Here is an 18,214-nt window from a genome sequence, read left to right on the forward strand (position 1 = left end):
ATGTCTCGAAAGGGGATGGGTGGATGCACAGAAAATTAATTTTACAGCTACATAATGAGGTTTTTTTTCGGTTATCTAACTCTCTCCGCTGTCTTTTCTCCCAAGTCAGACTTCTGTGCTTCAAAATAATTCAAAATATATGTTCCTTTTTCTCCTCCCTGTGTTTACACATATCAAACGACCTTGTACAGATGTAAAGTACTTGCACGGGTACAATCATGTCCTGGCTGAAAAGCTTTCAGCTTAGCTCTAAACCAGAGAGCGGACCCATGCTTGTTGGTAGAGGTCTACTTCTAATTACTCAGTGGGGTTCGTCTCTAATGGTTAAACAAAGGCTTTTTTTTTTGCTGCTCTGCTGCTTGAGTTATGAATTATGAATACATAAGTGAGCATCACAACGCTGAGGATCTCTTTATAGCTCACATCTCTGACCTGAAAGCCCCCGCTATCCTTTATATTAATGAAAAAAACCACAGCTGATTCTTGACTTTTATGTTCTGATGAAAACGCTCCGTAAAGTAATGTAACATTTAATTATAAGTGTACGTGACTTATCAGCAATTCATATATTAATAACTGCAAGACTCAGCATGAATTAATTGAATTAATGTATGAATAAATGCATGACACGCACTCGTGAGGGTCAATGTGAATGAAGGAGTCTAATGTGTTGACTTCACACAACTTCACACAAAGTTAAAGGGAGAATTCACTCATTATCGACTCTCCACTGTGCCGATGGAGGTGGGGGGTGAAGTGTTTGAGTCCACTAATTCAATTGTATTGGATTTGGCTGCAACGCTGTTTGGCCCTGAAACTCAAACACTCCATCGGCACAGTGGTGAGTAGATAATGAGTGGATTTTCATTTCTGGGTGAATTGTCCCTTTAAGCTCATAATTCTCCACAGCTTCACCGGGATCTTCTCAAATAATTGAGTCTTCTGTCTCACTTGCACTGGATCGATTTATTTCAGGTAAGGGGACGTTTTCCTATTTCCACTATTTGCCCAAAACATAATTTAACATATATTCTACAACACAGGCATCAGTGTTGTAGAGAGAGATCAGAAATCCAGTTCCTATCGTGTAACTCATGGACCTCAATTGTTTTCAAATATCTATTATAATTGGTCACAGAGATAAATTAAATCAAATGGTTTGATACATACAACACGTTTATCAGCTCCGAGATACCTTACAAGTAAACAAAGATCTACCAGCTACATGGTTTTAATATTTGTGGTTAGTGCACAAAAAAGAATGTGACCTCTTATCACGAGACATGTTTTTTTAACCCTAAACCGACATCCCACAGTTGTATTTATGTGGTCCCATAATGAACGAGCACTCTTTCCAACCAAAAGTGACATAAAGATAAAAGTGCATCACTTCAAAGGAAAGAAGTTAATTGAATTCAAATCTAGACGTTTCACTTTGGTGATTTCCCAGCCTGCTGGGATGTTCCTCTATTCTGCTCTTCTTCCCTTTGCCAACTAAAACACCAATATGAGTGCAGTCTCGTCATCTTAAAAAACAGGTCTTCTGTCTCACTTACAATTGATTTCTGTTATTTGACCCACCAGGTCGTCAACTCTACTCGGCAGTGCTGGATAAGAGTCATAACTACTACCTCCAACTTCAATAACACCTGTAAACCACAGAGGAAGAGTTGAAACGGTTTGACGGAGATGATACTTCCCTGGTGTCGGGCAGATAAGATTCACACCAGCATCAAGTGAATCCCTCCAAGTCTTTCTTGTCCTCCTGGTTGCTCTTTGGTTTTTGAACCTCCCTTATATTCTCTGATGGTATTTCTCTGCAGGAGATCTCACAGCTGAAGTGCCAGGTAGCGTCCGGTGGAGTGTTTGTGAGGCGCTCAGGAAGCACTTGATCTTGAGGTCGACAGAAACAATCGTCTGTGTAGTTTTCACTTCCTGGACAAGATAACACATCCTCTGCCATTTCACTGACTCAGTATCTACTTTGTTTGGGAGGAATTACTCTTGATTTACAAAGAGCAAGCGATGGATAGTAATGCAGAAACATTAGCACAAGAAAGAAATCAGACTTTGAGAAAGGAACTATGGAACTAAAGATGGAAAACATCTCCTCACAGACATAATAAAACAACCTAGCAACAGACTGGAGGGCACACATTAATATTGACAATACCAATTTCCTCTGCCTTCGATTTTAGCCTATTGCCCAAGTTGAATGAGCAGGGAGTTTGTTTGAAAAGTATCTCAGACCATGTTTGTGTCGTCTGAATTTCAGGGGCCATTCGTCCCATTTCTATTAATGAGGTATTGATGGAGTCAAATAAAGGCAGCAAATACTTCTAACCTGTTAAAGGAGGTTTCAAATAGTTTCAGAGTCTGCAAAATTGGATTCAAGAAATCAGGCCAATTCAAGTGAACCAGATGGAAAATTAACGGACATATGACCCAACAAAGACAACTGGGGATAAAATACATTAGGGCAGACAATCACAGAAGTGGTAAATAAGACAAAGACAGGAGGTAACCAAGTTCAAAGCAACTTCAAAGTAAAACAGGAACCAAAAAAAATCTAAACAAAGGGGAAATATCAAGTCCAAAGTACCGGAAGGACACTTCAAATAGACAAGGACCTAATTTTTCTATCCAAACTCGTCCGAGCTCTTCATCTGTTGTGAACGAACCAAAGTCTGAGCCAGATGCAGTGACTTTAAGCTGCACTGAGATAGTGTCACGCTGGGGTAAGTTCCTGAAGAGCTCAGGGATCCACAATCTAACTTCACAGTCAATTAAAGAATTTAAAACCCTAATCCAAACATAGCATTTCAAGAAATGACCACAAGGATAATCAAAAGTCCAGGACAGACTCAATGTATCTCACACACACACACACACACACACACACACACACACACACACACACACACACACAGACACACACACACACACACTCACACACACCCCTAAACAGTGTCTCCCTCTCTGCCTCCGTGCAATAGATCCCTAAGATGGCGGTCGTCAATGTCACTGACATCAGCCGAGAGCCAGTGGGCTGATGTCAGTGTTACAGGTGTGTGTGACTGACTCCTCCTCTGTGATGAAACGAAACCTGACGGAGAGGGAGAAGGAGAAGTGGACAGCTCACAGAGCCGAGAGGACCCTGGTATCTTGTAGAAGTCAAATCTTGGTCCGTGTGATCACTCCTCTCACGGTTCTAATGTGACGGCTGCCGGTTCCTCACTGCTCCTCTTATTCCCTTCCTTCTTTTCATTCTCTCCGTTGAGCGGCTTCTCTTTCCCTTTCTCTCTTCATCTCTCTCCTCCTCCCACATGCACCCCCTCACATCCTTTCTCTCACCATTTGATCAGCGGAGCAGCATCTCAGCAGGAGGATTTAGGAAAGAGAAGGATCCCCTGTTTTTTTTCTCACCCTGCTCTCTTACATCTCTCTGTGGCCCTCTCTCTTGTTTTCTCGCCTCACTTAAATATTCCTGTCCTCTCTTCTCTTTCTCACACTTTCTTTATCTTTTCCCCCCAGAATTCTCCACAGTGTAATATTTAACTCTGTGACCTTCATGCACGTAAACATGCCCTTGTGTTTATGTCTTAAGCAGCGAGAGAACAGAGGTAGTGTTAAGTTACACAGTGGGAGAGTTGAGATAGTCTGAGTCACTCAGACGAATCTGGCCTGAAGGTGCAGCCAGTCTTCCTGTGTGTGTGTGTGTGTGTGTGTGTGTGTGTGTGTGTGTGTGTGTGTGTGTGTGAAGGTCAACTTTATTATCCCACAAAGGGGAAATTCAGGTGGTCATACACGTCTCAGTAAAAACACAGAGTCACACAAAGACACACATCCCCTGACACACATCTTAAAGGGATAGTTCAGTGTTTGACTCCTGAAAACACTACTGGAGTTTAAGGGGTAAACGTTGTTGCAGCCAAATCCCAAACTATTGAATTCAATGGTGACTGATATTTCAGACGTAATAAAACAACATGTCTCCATACAGCTCCTGTGGTTTCATCCAAGTGTCCAGAGGCCCCGAGTTTCATATTCTAATCGAAACGGTTTCATTGACACCAGGTTTTAAGCCTTAAAGTTCCTACAAGGTGCTTTCACCTTCTACGTCCGCTAGCTTAGTCACTTCAAGTTGAATTTAAGGCTAAAAACACGGTGTAAATAACCTTGTTTCAAGTCTAGATTTTATTTCAGAGGGGCCAGGTGGATAAACTCTTCAGGAACTGCTGAGCCTCTCACTCGGACATTTCACACAGGCAAAGAAAAAACAGAGGAACTGTGTCTGAAATCTGCTTCAGTCTTCAAATGACGCTCTTGTATGAGCTGGCTAAGTTTTTCCATGAACTTTTCCTCAGTTTTGCTCTAGGACTCAAGCAGTTTCCCATGATGCACTGAGATCCTTTCCTCTCCCGTCTGTATATGTTCAACTCATTGATGCTTGTTACTAACTCAGCATCTTCTCTCTCCCATAGTTCTGTGTTTTCTCGTCTCTCTCCTCCTGTTGCTTTCTCCTCTGCAACTGAACCTGTGATTGCAAGAAACCTCCATGATCCTTCTCAACCCCCACGGCTCCAATCATTATCATTAGTCGTTTTCTTCCACTTTTTTTTCATTATTATCACTATATAAACCAATATGGAACTTGCATTGGGTCGTGTTCTCTTTCTTCCTGCTCTCGCTCTTCCTCTCTCTCCACCCAACCAGCCGAGACAGATGGTGCCCACCCTGATCCACGTTCGGCTCAAGGTTTCTTCCTGTTGAAAGGGAGTTTTCCTTTGCCAGTGTCTCCAAGTGCTTGCTCATGGGGGAACTCTTGTGTCTCTGTAAATAATATCGTTAAGAGTCTGGTCTAAATCTGCTCTGTGTGAAAAGTTGCCCTGAGATAACTTGGTGGTATATTTATAAAACTGACTTTTCACTCAACCCCACAGCTTTCCAGCCAAGGTGATTGTGTGGAACTTTCTGAAACTGACAATCCGATGTTCACAACCACTTCCTGCTGTGCAGAGGTTAAGAAGGAGCCACATTTCTCGCTTTAGCTCTTTTTCATTCGCTTCACAACCGTTGTCTAAAGTATAAATGTGTTCCGGGAGAGGCTGTCGGAAATTCTGCAGCATCATCTTCATCTTTAGAGCAACATTTTGCCTCAGTATAGCAGCTGCAAAAAGAGTTGGATGCTTCTTTAACTTGGAATATGGAGAATGTTTCCCTGAACATCTGTTCTTACAAACTTTGGTGAGTGGGTTCGATCTCCTGGGAGAAGTCAGAATCAGGTCCAGCGAGTTGAAGACTAAAGCTGAACTGTCGATCAGTTAAAAAGACCCAGAAGCCATTCAAAACCATATTTTAAAATAGGTATAATCTTAAACAGAGTTTGGTGGATTTGTTAAAGCGGAAGCTCATGTTCAGGGAGCAGAGGATCATGGATAACATCCACCGATCAGTTGTGTTAATGTTCAGTCAGTGAGACGACACAGTCAGAGCTCCACTCAACTCATTGGTAGGCTTTGTTTTTATTCTTTACGTGTATTTTTTTGCAACAGAGTCATGACAAATATAGTCTGAATTCATTTCTGAGCATAACCTGAATCATGAACAGTTGTTTTGGGTTTTTGATGATTGTATAAAGACTTAAACCTTCATCAGACATGTACTGTTTAGTTTCTTCTCTTATTTGAAGGCCTTAAACACATGCTTTGTACCTACAAAATGATCTATCTATCTATCTATCTATCTATCTATCTATCTATCTATCTATCTATCTATCTATCTATCTATCTATCTATCTATCTATCTATCTATCTATCTATCTATCTATCTATCTATCTATCTATCTATCTATCTATCTATCTATCTATCTATCTATCTATCTATCTATCTATCTATCTATCTATCTATCTATCTATCTATCTATCTATCTATCTATCTATCTATCTATCTATCTATCTATCTATCTATCTATCTATCTATCTATCTATCTATCTATCTATCTATCTATCTATCTATCTATCTATCTATCTATCTATCTATCTATCTATCTATCTATCTATCTATCTATCTATCTATCTATCTATCTATCTATCTATCTATCTATCTATCTATCTATCTATCTATCTATCTATCTATCTATCTATCTATCTATCTATCTATCTATCTATCTATCTATCTATCTATCTATCTATCTATCTATCTATCTATCTATCTATCTATCTATCTATCTATCTATTTATCTATCCTAAGACATATGTGCACACAAGATCAAGATTTAAAATATGTCCCTCAGATGAGTACAGGAGCTCATTCTTCATAGTAAACTTCATGTGCTGTAACTTCATTTGTGTACTATACTCATATACTCTACATATACTCAGTGCAGTGTGATACTGTAAAGGACAAATCCAGGAACACAGGGAAGGAGCCAAATCCAGGTTAACACAGAGGCAGGCTGGATGAGTGAAGTGATTTTTGACACAGGCGTCCAAACAGTTGGATGGAACAAAATGACCAGGAATGATTCCAGGAACACAGGCGACAGGGGAACGACACAAAAGCAAAAACCCAGACAACACAATCAGCAACACGACAGATAATCCAAACACAGGTAACAAGTCCACCGGGAAACAGGAGGGAACGAACACAGAGAAACTGACTGAATGGGGAAACAGAGACTTTAATACTGTGGTGAGGACACAGTGACACTAACGAGGGCGTGACAGGCAATCACACAAACAGACAGGAAGTAACACAACAAGGTCATTCCAACAATAAAACAGGAGAAAATAAATAAGAGCCCGGGCGAAGAGTTACTCAAGCTGCTTTCAGACGTGAATTTTGCATTTCACATGTGACGCTGCATGAGAATCTGTTTGCGTCTTCTTCGTGTGTGACTTCTCTTTTTCCTCCTGAGATTTCTATTTACCAGTTTTTCCTCAGCCACATGGTAGAAACGTTATCAACCCGCCCAGTAGCTCAGGGTGAATTCGGACATTCTCAGGAGTTTTGCCAAGTGAGAAATCCTCAGGAGAATGACTGGAGCACCTGACTCGGACGTTTTGCATTCTCTCTCTTCCAAACCCTCCAGATCATTCCAGGAAAGTGTACGGAGTTCGGTCCATGTCTGAAAGCAGATTCAGATGAGCAGATCTTAACAGATACTGTCAGAGAGAGAGAGAGAGAGGAAGAGAGGGAGGGAGAAAGAGAGAGAGAATGAGATCATTCTTTTTCAAACCTGATCTACTTTAGCAAAAGCAAAATGGATAATCTGAGTGTTGCGAGGTTGTGCTGTGAGCCGTGTGTTCGCTCCAAACAGAACACTCTGTAATCTTCTGAACGATGTTTGTCGCACACGGTGTTGGATTCTTAAGTGTGTACGTACGCTACTGTATATTGTATATAAGCAGGTTGTTGGGAATTTGTTTCTCGGGGGTGAATCTCCACATCGGGGCTCAGGAGACCTCACACGAGACAAAATTGTTCATTGGATGCGACAACTATTCTCACTGAGCGGCAGAACGACGCCTGACAGCCTCACACACCTCATCAAGTATTTAATGCAAAATATCTTTCATGCATGGCTGTCTGCATGTGTGTGTGTGTCGTAGGTCTGAGAGTGTGTGGGCATATGTGTGTGTGTGTGTGTGCAGATGAACAGGGTTGATAAGAGCAATATACCAGCTGAAGATGGCGTTGCATCCTCTCACTCTCTCTGACACACACACGCACACACACACACACACACACACACACACACACACACACACACACACACACACACACACACACACTCACACGCACACACACGCACAGATGAGGCCTCCAGAGTTCAGCTGGCTCTGCCCAGCGCCTTGGGCAGGGAGCCTTTGTGGGGCAGTGCGTTGTGGGTATTGTTAGGCTGAAAGGAGCGTGGGAGAGGATAAGAGGCAGAAATTGCATGAGAGTGAGTGACAACACAGATTTAAAGAGACAGCGGAAATGTGCCGACTGTAAACCAGAGGAAACAGAATGTGTTGGATAATTGTTCTATTCAGGGGACGGATCATCTTTAAGGTTCTGGTAGGTTCCGTAACCGGCTGGCGGCTGTTTTTTTTCCGTCAGAGACTATTGTTCGTTAGGCAGCAAATCTGTGTCCTGATTTCAGCCTGAGTGACAGTTCTGCTTGTCGGGGGGGCACGTACTGAGGGACTGACAAGTGCAGGAGCAGGGAGGTGACAAAGCTCCCTAATGAATCCACAGAGAATCCTGAATCCAGTGATAAGGGGGAATTAAACAGAGTCGACAGTTAAAGACCTTGACTCGGCCTGAAACACACCTCATTAGCAAACTACACTGTTCAGAGCACTTACCTCTTACAGCAGATTTGTCGGCCAGTCAATCAAACCTTTCCCTTTGCCCCATCAGTTATTTCTTGATGGACTGGCAGCGGACACTGTGAGGACACATTCACCGAAGCTTGTGAGGTCACTGGATTGTGTTGCTGTTGTGTTGTTTTGCACCGTCAGTTGCTCCTTGAAGGTTCTGTGCCGTCAACGCTTTTTCAGTCTGTGCTGAGTTAGAAAGTTGTTGTGCAGTCAAAACGTCTCCGAAAACGATGAGTCGTCAAAAGTCTTAATTTATGCTTAGCAAGTGTAAGCATTGGAGTATTATAAATAATAGTAATAATCGCTAGATAAGGATAAACTGTATTTACAGTATTTAGCACCTTTCATGCACAAAATGGAGTTCAAAATGCTTAACAGCAAAAGATAATTAAACATCATATTCTTTGGATTTTAAAATATTAAAATAAATCATTTTCCATTAGCCGTGCTAGCATCATGGTTAGGATGACAACATTAATCTGTTGGTTCAGCAGTCTAAAAATATCTCAACAGCTTTGAATGGATTCGTAGGTAATTTAACTTCATGGTTCCCAGAGGATGAATCTTTATGATCTTGGTTATTGCTTAATTTTCTCCACCACTTGGTAAATGTTTACAATTTGTCCAACACAAATACAAACTAAACTAATGGTGGATCAGCCTCCACTGTATATTTGTGTTTTGCACCATTTATGAAGTGTTGAATTATTTATATGATCCAGATGAAGACAGGACCGTGACCATCCGAGCCCGGAGAAGACCTGGAGGAGCTTATACTGCTGCGCTGCCGTTAAAGGGATTGTCGACTCCCTTCATGTGTCACCTGTCAAGACGACCGTCTCCATTACCAGCAGCTGCTTCACGCTAAATGCACAAACAGTTGCTGGTCCACATGTGAGTGTGTTGCAGGCCAGTGTGTAGCCCTGACCTCTGAGAACATTCCCCCTCTGACAGGTATGGTAAATACAGTCCTGAAGTAGGATAAGTTCCAGCTAAGCAGATGTTCCACTGTGTTAATCTAATGGAAACCCTCATCCGCTGTGACAATTCTGGACCTGGAGTGGAGTGATATGACGGCATAATGTTGACAATGTAAGATGGTGTCCACCAGTTCTGGGAGGCTGGCAACAACTCCTGCTTCCAGGTTGAGAATCAATCTGAAACAGGCACCAGGGGAAAAACAAGAGAAGAAAAACAAGATCCCTCCTCTTTGTCATCAGAGGAGAGGGAGATTAGTTTGTGTTAAAACCAAATGAAGAGCAAGAACATTGTTTGTTTTACCCCTTTGTTGATGAAGAATGGAGTGCACGTTAATTGAGGATGTTGATGGATTTGAAATAATAAGTGAAAATATGGTTGGTGTGTTTGTTTGTGATGGATTGGTTGGTTGTTGTGATTGGTTGTTTTGTTTGTATATTATCCCAGATAGTGATGTCTGACTTCTGCTGAAGTGTGCCCTGTTGCATCTCGTCTGCTTTGCCATTAACAGCCGGGCCCACAGAGAAACCAGTGGAAGTGTACTTTAGTTAATCAGTATAATTCCCCAGTGGAAATTAATCCAATTTAGAGAGGCAATGTTTTCCGATAGTCTCTTCATGATGATGACAAACACTTTGTTAACGTGCTCCTCTTCGGCTGCAGCCGCCAGGAGACAATCCAAGCCACTAATAGCTCAGGTTAAACGAAGGGACTTTAAGCGGCGCAATCACATGTGATGAAGTGGACGAGCAGTCGGTCATTTCACGGCCTCTCCTGTCCGCTAAGAGGCCTATGATTTGCATTGGTCTCTCTAATGGGCCCAGGATCCTCATTATTCTCCCAGTTACAGGTGTCCCTCTGAGCCAGGTGTCAGACCAAATGGCAAACTTGATCAGCTCCTCTGGGTGGTCTCAGAGCTCGCATGTCACCGGCCCCCCCTTCTGCTTCAAGCCAACCGCTGATTAAAGGTTCCCTACAGGAGCTTGGGTTTTACCCTCTCTTCACTGCTGGGGAAGGTAAATGAATTATTCAAACGTCCACAGGTCTTCGGCTGAGGTGCTGACCTGCACTTCAAAATTGAATAGACATTTTTCATGCCAGACATTATGAATATGATAGCAGGAAACAGTGGTTCAGCTCAAATATCCCAGCATGTAATGACAGGGAAGGAGAATACCCAATATCAGGAGCTCAGCTGTTTTTATATTATCGCTCACATCTCTACTTTCCCTGTAACGACAAACCAAAACGTCTGCTGTGAAAATCGTCCACTGAATATGGAAAATATGAAGGCGGCGCCACCTCTGTTATCCTTTGCTCTTGGCTCAGGAAGGAATGTAGTGCAGGTCGTCCATTAAAGGTCAAATCCCTGCCTCCTCACGTCCACATGTTCCTCCTGATGGGCCATCACCTTCACACGGCTCTGCCAAAGCTCTGTGAATAGATGAATGTGAGGCTAAATTATAAGGTGGATTGTTTGATAAAGTAAAAGACGTATACCTACGTGGAAACCACTTACTCTGTGACCTTGAGTCTGTCCCCCTCTTCATCAGCAGTCACAGGGGGAAGCTGCTGTTTCAAGAAGCTGCACCCCTCCCCCCCGGACAGCTATTGTCCAATTGTGGCTGAGCAATTACAACTAGGTATGAAAGGACCGTCAGGTTTGAGATTGTAGAACCATACCTGGCCGTTAGAGAGATGGAAGGGGATTTTTTTTAAGCTTTTCCGAAACCAAAAATGGAAAAAGGAAAGTGTAGGAAATTAATTAAAACATGTGTTTGTCTGCTCTAACCTATAAACTACACATTTAAGCATGTCTAGATAATAAACATACAACAAACCATAGGCCAGGGGGAGAATCATCGTTTGGTTGCTCTGTGATCGGCGCTGGTTGCAGCTTTACTTCTGAAACTCTTAAAATGACCTGCAGTCATTTAGTGACTGCACAAGGAGCCGTTCACTCATCCCAACCGCCACCGCTACAGAGCGCTGGTTGACTGTTTATTCAAAGTTTATTAATATTGAACAAACTTCATATCCACATCTCACTTAATTCTACACTACACTTCCCCGGGCCCTTGATAGATTCACGGTTAACTCTGTAACCTAAAATAAAAGCAAACCTAAAATATGTTCCTACGCGAGAAGCACAGTTTGGGCCTAATTATTAATTCATTACATTGGTTGCATGCACTGTGTAGTGTTTTACCAACTGGGTGGAAGGTGGTCGTGGTTTCAATTAGAGTTTAGCTCTGCCTGAAAAATGAAAAACGTGTTTTTGTCTGCCACTTTCTGAAGCAGAGGACACGCAGTTAAAAACATTACTGAAAGCTCCCAGAGGTAAATCTGCTCATGTCAGTAGTTTTACACAAATATTCACAAGACAAATGTGTCTGTGGGTCTGAGCGACAGACAGGAGACTAACAGGAAACAAACAGAATCATTCTTGTGAACAGAACAGGTCGAAAAAGGACATTATCGTCTAATTCTCAGCGAGGAGAGCAGCTCCCACAGCTTGTACGTACCAGCAGACAATCACGAATAATGTCTCAGTAATAAATAAGAAAGATCTATCACCAGCTGAGAGCTTCACGCCGGCAACAGACATTCAGTCAGCATGAAACTCCTCAGGTACCTTGGACAGCTCCTGCTCTGCTGCTTGGCTCCAGCACCACGGACAGAGACACAGCTTTTCCTTCTGCAAAAGTAAAAAATTTAAACGAATCTAATTACTTTAAAGACTAAAAACATGTGGATCTTATTTGCCTGTATTGGCTGCAACAAAGACATGGACTCAGTGGGAGAGGAATTTGAGGATAAAGGGATAAGATATTGTTCTAGTTGCCACAGTTGGAGGGATTAAAGTGTAAATCCACATCCAGCACATGCAGCCAGTGGGGAACATAAATGAGGCCCAGGCGTAGGTTTCATTTAAAAACAAGACTCAATTCAATACAAGTTTCTACAAGGATTTCCTCTGGAGAAGACTCCTGTTTTTTCTTTCCACCTTAAGCTCTAAAATAGTAATTCAGCGGCGTTTAAATGCAGCAGGTTTCACCTCGACTACACAGAGGGCTTTGGCAACTCGATCATTTGTGGCTCTTGTGGATGTTTACTTAGCTGCTTTATTAAATTGTTAACTCGATTTCAGGTCCATCAGCATTAAAGGAGTCTCGCTACTTTTAGATAGTGAAACTGGAAACCAGAGAATAAAGACTGAAAAACAAGGGGAAGCAGCTGCTAGACAGTGGGGTTTCCCAGGAATAGTTATAGCCTCTAATGCTATTAATATAAACCTTGTTTCTTCCTTTTTGTTTGTGTAACGAAACAAACACGAAATTGTGTGTTCATTGGTTGGATTTACAAATGTACGATAGTACATTGTACTTTCTATGAAATGTACCACAAAACACAGAAACAAACAAACTTGAACTTATACATTGTCATTATTTGTATGTAATCATTTAGATTTTGAATCATTACATTTTAAATTATACTAGTATTCGACCCCAATGTCCTTATCCTCTAATATAACATAATAAATAAAATAAGTATAATATAAAAACTGAAATGACGATCCCTCATCCTTGTAGAGAATTGGAATTAGTTACCGTTGCAAAGAAAAATTAATCATCCACTATATTAAAAAGTAAAATATACTCATGGGAAACTCATCATTATCGAGTGAACTGAAGGAAATCTTTTGCCCTCATCGTCTCTCTCTCTCTCACAGGATGATTTACCTTCTCTCTGCTGCAAATTGTTCCCACAACTCTCTTCTTTACTCTGCAAACAGACGACAAGAACAACAAACAATCTTTTATTTCGACGGTCACGCCGATTACTCACAAGGCAATTTAGTCACCAGGAGTCTTTGAAAAGATGAAAACGCTGGTTCTTTACAGGCAGAGTTGACAAATGGCTGTTTGCAGGAGGTAATGAATAAAGCCACATCATTTAAAATTAATGACACCATTTACAATGACTAATGACTAATATTTTTCTTTGTTTTTGGATGACAGACTCAATGTTATCAATAAAAACACACAACACACTGAATAATCGTTGGTTTCAGTCACAAATAATCACAATCTGTCTTCAATTGTGTGTCATGCAGGCCTCCTGGTTGGGGGAGATGGGTGACGCTGAAGGGACGATGCCCAGCGGGCTCTCAGCACTCTCCCCCCAGGGAGCTCTGAGTGCCTCTCTCTCTCTCTCCCTCTCTCTCTCTCCCACGCCTGGAACTTCATCATTTATAGACGAGACAAAATAAAACAAACACAACAAAACGGTGTGAAGTCGGTTGGCGCTGCAGCTCTCACATACAGCAGCGCCTCGCGGAGAAGGTATCTGCAGATGCACACGCAGGCAGAGTTTGTCCAACTCCTTGTTCCTGCCTCCCGGCATCCCTCAGCCAGCGGCAGTCAGTCGGAAAGCCTCCTATTAGAACAACAACAACACCACAGACTGTGGACGTGTGAGTCACAGTGGATGTAACATTAACAGTGTGATAAGCCAGGTTATTAAAGCTAAATTTACTCTAAATGTTCTGCGCCTATTTCTGCACCTGGAAGTATCCTGTTTAGCATACAGCTATTAGCAACATCCTGGCAGAACTATTTGTGTGAGTGTGTGAGATAGAGAGAGAGAGTGTGTGTGTGTGTGAGAGAGAGAGTGTGTGTGTGAGAGAGAGAGAGAGGAGGGGAGGAAGGGACTTGTTGTCATCAGTCATGCATGACATCTCTCCTCTGTGTGCATATTTGAGGTTTATAGCTCTCTACCCGGGAAGCTATGTTGCATCTGTTGCTCAAAGTGATCTGCCTGACAGAGACTGTGGTGTCAATCAAACATCACCTGTCACCGTTCACTAGGGGCAGCGGAGAGTCGACCATCACAGCTGTGAAAGGGCCCATTTAGCACAGACATTACACACTGGTGCTCCACTGATTTAATACGGCGCTTCCCATAAAGTTGAAGGACTTTTAGAACACGGATTAAATAAAGTGTGGTTCGACTCCAAAGCAGTGGAGACTGAGATAAGCTCATTTAAGATCACTTTGGTGCAGCCAAGCAAAAGTTTTTTAATTCTACAATTCCCTTAATGCAACTAAAAACTACTCTCCACTTTAAAACCTCATCATTTCATGAGATAGAAGTAAACAACGTGTTTTAGGTGTTTTAAAGGTTTGACCAGGCCGAGGGAGACTCAGGGTTCTTTCTCAGGCATAAGACGAGGGAATGGAGGGAGGGGGATGAGAGAAGAAGGATGAGGGGATAAGGGAAGGGAGCATGGATGTGGGTTGTGATGAGGGAAGGAGGATGACGTGATGTGGGAATGATACCCTCATCCTTTCATCCTCCTTCCCTCATCCATTTATATTCCCATTTATCCATTTATTCCCTTATAATATAAGGGAAGGAGGCTGAAGGGATGAGGGTAGGAATGAGGGAAGAAAGATGAAGGGATGTGGGTTAAAGGGAAGGAGGCTGAAGGGATGAGGGAAGGAGGATGAAGGGATGAGGGTAGGGATGAAGGAAGACGGATGAGGGAAGGAGGATGAATGGATGAGGGTAGGAATGAAGGAAAGACGATTAATGGATGAAGGAATGAGGATGTGGTTAGTGATGAGGGAAGGGGAATGAAGGGATGAAGGTAGTGATGATGGAAGGAGGATGAAGGGATGAGAGAAGGAGGATGAAGGGATGAGCAGAGGGAATGACGAGGTAGAAAGATGAACAGATGAAGGATTAGAGGTGTGGTTGAGGCTTTGTCTCAACTAGTTAACTTCCTTGTTTTCAGATCACAAAGACATGGAAAGTGTGACAGACTTCTGGTGATGAACAGAGAATCATCCTTCTCTCAATCTGGACTCTTTCAGCTCTTTGCTTTGGTTTTTTCGTGATCCACAACTTGTTTGGTTTCACAGTTCTCGTTAACAGTGTTTTCAGCATGAATTCACTGTGCTGCCCACTCAGCAGCAAACAGCACAGAGTGAGGCGGCTGATCACAGCCGAGCATTTACCAGATAAAGAGATGGACACTTCCCTCAGGAGCTAGTGGAGAATCACCGCCGGGCTCCGAGCAGAGAGAAAACTGGACGTGGATTCATGACACCGTTCAGAAACAGTGTTAACGTTACACAACTGGATGAATAAACAGTTTGCAAACACATTTACCGAGAGCACATTAAGAGGTGATTATCTGTCAAGTTGTGTTAATCATCAGTAAATATAGAATTTCTGAACCCTGTGAAAAAGAGCAGTGGGGAAAACTAACAAAATATATTTACTCAAGTCCTAATGTACTATTACTTTAATAGAGCGTTACTGTTTTCTCTTACTTAGTATTTCTTACTCAACAGGTCAGAGACGAGTACTTTTTCCCTACATTTATTTGACAGCTTTCGACAATATGAAGATTCAGATTAATAAAACTAAATATAATTAATAAAACACACCAAATAAACAAATAAGGATTTATTAGGTTTATTTATTTACTTGTATTTACATTCTCTCTGTTATTTAACCAAAGCTACGTGATTGAGCAAAGTATAGTATAAATAAATTCAAATATTATTTTATTATTATTTGATCTATTATAAGATTAAACATTATTACCCGTAAGCAGTAACAACACTTGATGGCATCAGATAATCACAAAAACACAATGTACAGTATTCTAAAATGTGGTATTATGTAACATGTCTTTACTTTTGATACTTTAAAACTTTAAATGTATTACTTATTACAGTTATTTCTGCACTGTGATACTCATTAAATTTCAAAAAACAGTCTGAGTACTTCTTCTGACAGATTGCAGTTTTAATGTGTAAATTAAGGAGCTGTATGAGCTGGATCCCAGATTGGGTTTCTTTTGTTTCCTCCTGTTTTTTGTGCCGACCTCAGCTAAACAGCTGCCGGCTGTCGCTTTATCCTAAACAGGCATGTTTGAACGTATCGATCGTCCTGTACTTAGATGCCTTGTGCCTGGAGGAGCAGTATTTGATCGATAGCTGGACACATATACACGACCAGCTGCTCAGAAAACCTTGAACTTATCCACAAGTACACGAGGCTGTGCCGTCAATCAGGCGTCATCTGTCAGCGTTAGGCAGCGCCGGCAGAGAGTCGACCATCGGAGCTGTGAAAGGAGCCGCTGCTTCGTCCTGATTCAGACGCCCAGAAGAAAACGTCTCCTTTGACTATATATCAGCTCTGAAGGCAAAATCAAAACTGCCCGTCCCTCCCACCCCCCCCCCACCCCACCCCCTGCTGGATGGATGACTTTGACAGTAAATTCTGTCAGTAGCCATCAAATCAGTATGAACATGGACACACACACACACACACACACACACACACACACACACACACACACACACACACAGAGTCATCTCACAGAGGACAATGGTTTACATAAAAATTCCAGGAGAGTTGCTATTTGTCCCCATTATGTGACTATGTCAACAGCTTCAGGTCCCCACATCACACTTTGACCACACACACAAGCACACACACGCACACACACGCACACACGCACACACAAGCACACACACGCACACACAAGAACACACACGCACACACGCACACACAAGCACAAAGTCATGTCTCAGAGGACAGTTGGTATTTTTGCCCCCATAAAGAAGATGAATCCCCATATTGTGACTGCGAAAATAGCTTTAGGTCCCCACAACAAAGTAATATCAAGTGCACAAACACACACACACACACACACACACACACACACACACACACACACACACACACACACACACACACAAACACACACACACACAGATTGAGAGATGACCACCGGAGGCTGAGAATAGATGTTCCAAGTTGGACGCAGTAACTATTATTTCTCCTTTTTTCTGCTCTGCTCTCTGGTTCATGTTACACCTCTCTCTCTCTCTTTCTCTCTTTCTCTCTCTCGCTCCCTCCTCCTCTGCTGCTGCTGCTCTCTCATTTCTTTCTATTCATCTCATCTCTCTCTCTCTCTCTCTCTCTCTCTCTCGCTCTTCTTCCTCCCCTCTCCTCTCCTCTGACTAGGCTCAACTCATTCCAGTATTTTTAGTATTTGTGAGTAGGCGTCGCCAGGTCCTTATGAATTTTCATGGGTTTGTTTAGTGTGTAGGCTGACGCGCTGCTCTCTCTCTCTCTCTCTCTCCTCCTCCTCTTCTTCTTCTCGTCTCTCTAACACACACACATACACACAATCACAACAGTTTAAGAACACAAGTGTACATGCCAACACACACGTGTTAAGTGTGTAGGCTGACTGCTGGTTAATGAGGATGTTTGGAGTCTTGGGAAGAGCCAGCAGCCGACAGCCGGCCTGTAAACGTCCACAGCATCTTCCTCATCGCCCTCCATCGTGCGCTCGTCTTCGCTCCTCTCCCTTCTTCCTCTCTTGTTTTCCTCCCGTCTCCCCTCCTGCCTCAGGGTTGCTCAGATGGAGACATTCTTAATCCGAGAAATTAATTATCTTCATTTATCTGCTTCATCTCACATCCCCACAGTGCCGGCTATATGTGTGGTAAAACCCCATGTGTGTGTGTTTGTGTGTCGCCCTGGGTCTTTGTCTGTGTACAGCAGGAGTGCACACATGTATGTATGTACTTGGGAGTGTGTTACGTCTGTTTGTTACCCCGTCCATTAGATCGCAGCATATGGATCACGTCAGGAGGAATTAGGCCGAAGAGACTCGACGCCCCGTCTCAGAGGAAGCGACACACAGACGATCACACATATACATACGCACATGATAGCACACTCCTCACAAACAGGCTTGTGAGGCCGTGTATGCTCCGCGGTGTGTTTTGTGATTTCTTCCATGCGATTCATCTGAAAGAAAGTGTGGACGGCTG

The sequence above is a fragment of the Limanda limanda genome, chromosome 2 (assembly GCF_963576545.1).
Source record: "Limanda limanda chromosome 2, fLimLim1.1, whole genome shotgun sequence".
Classification (NCBI taxonomy): Eukaryota; Metazoa; Chordata; class Actinopteri; order Pleuronectiformes; family Pleuronectidae; genus Limanda; species Limanda limanda.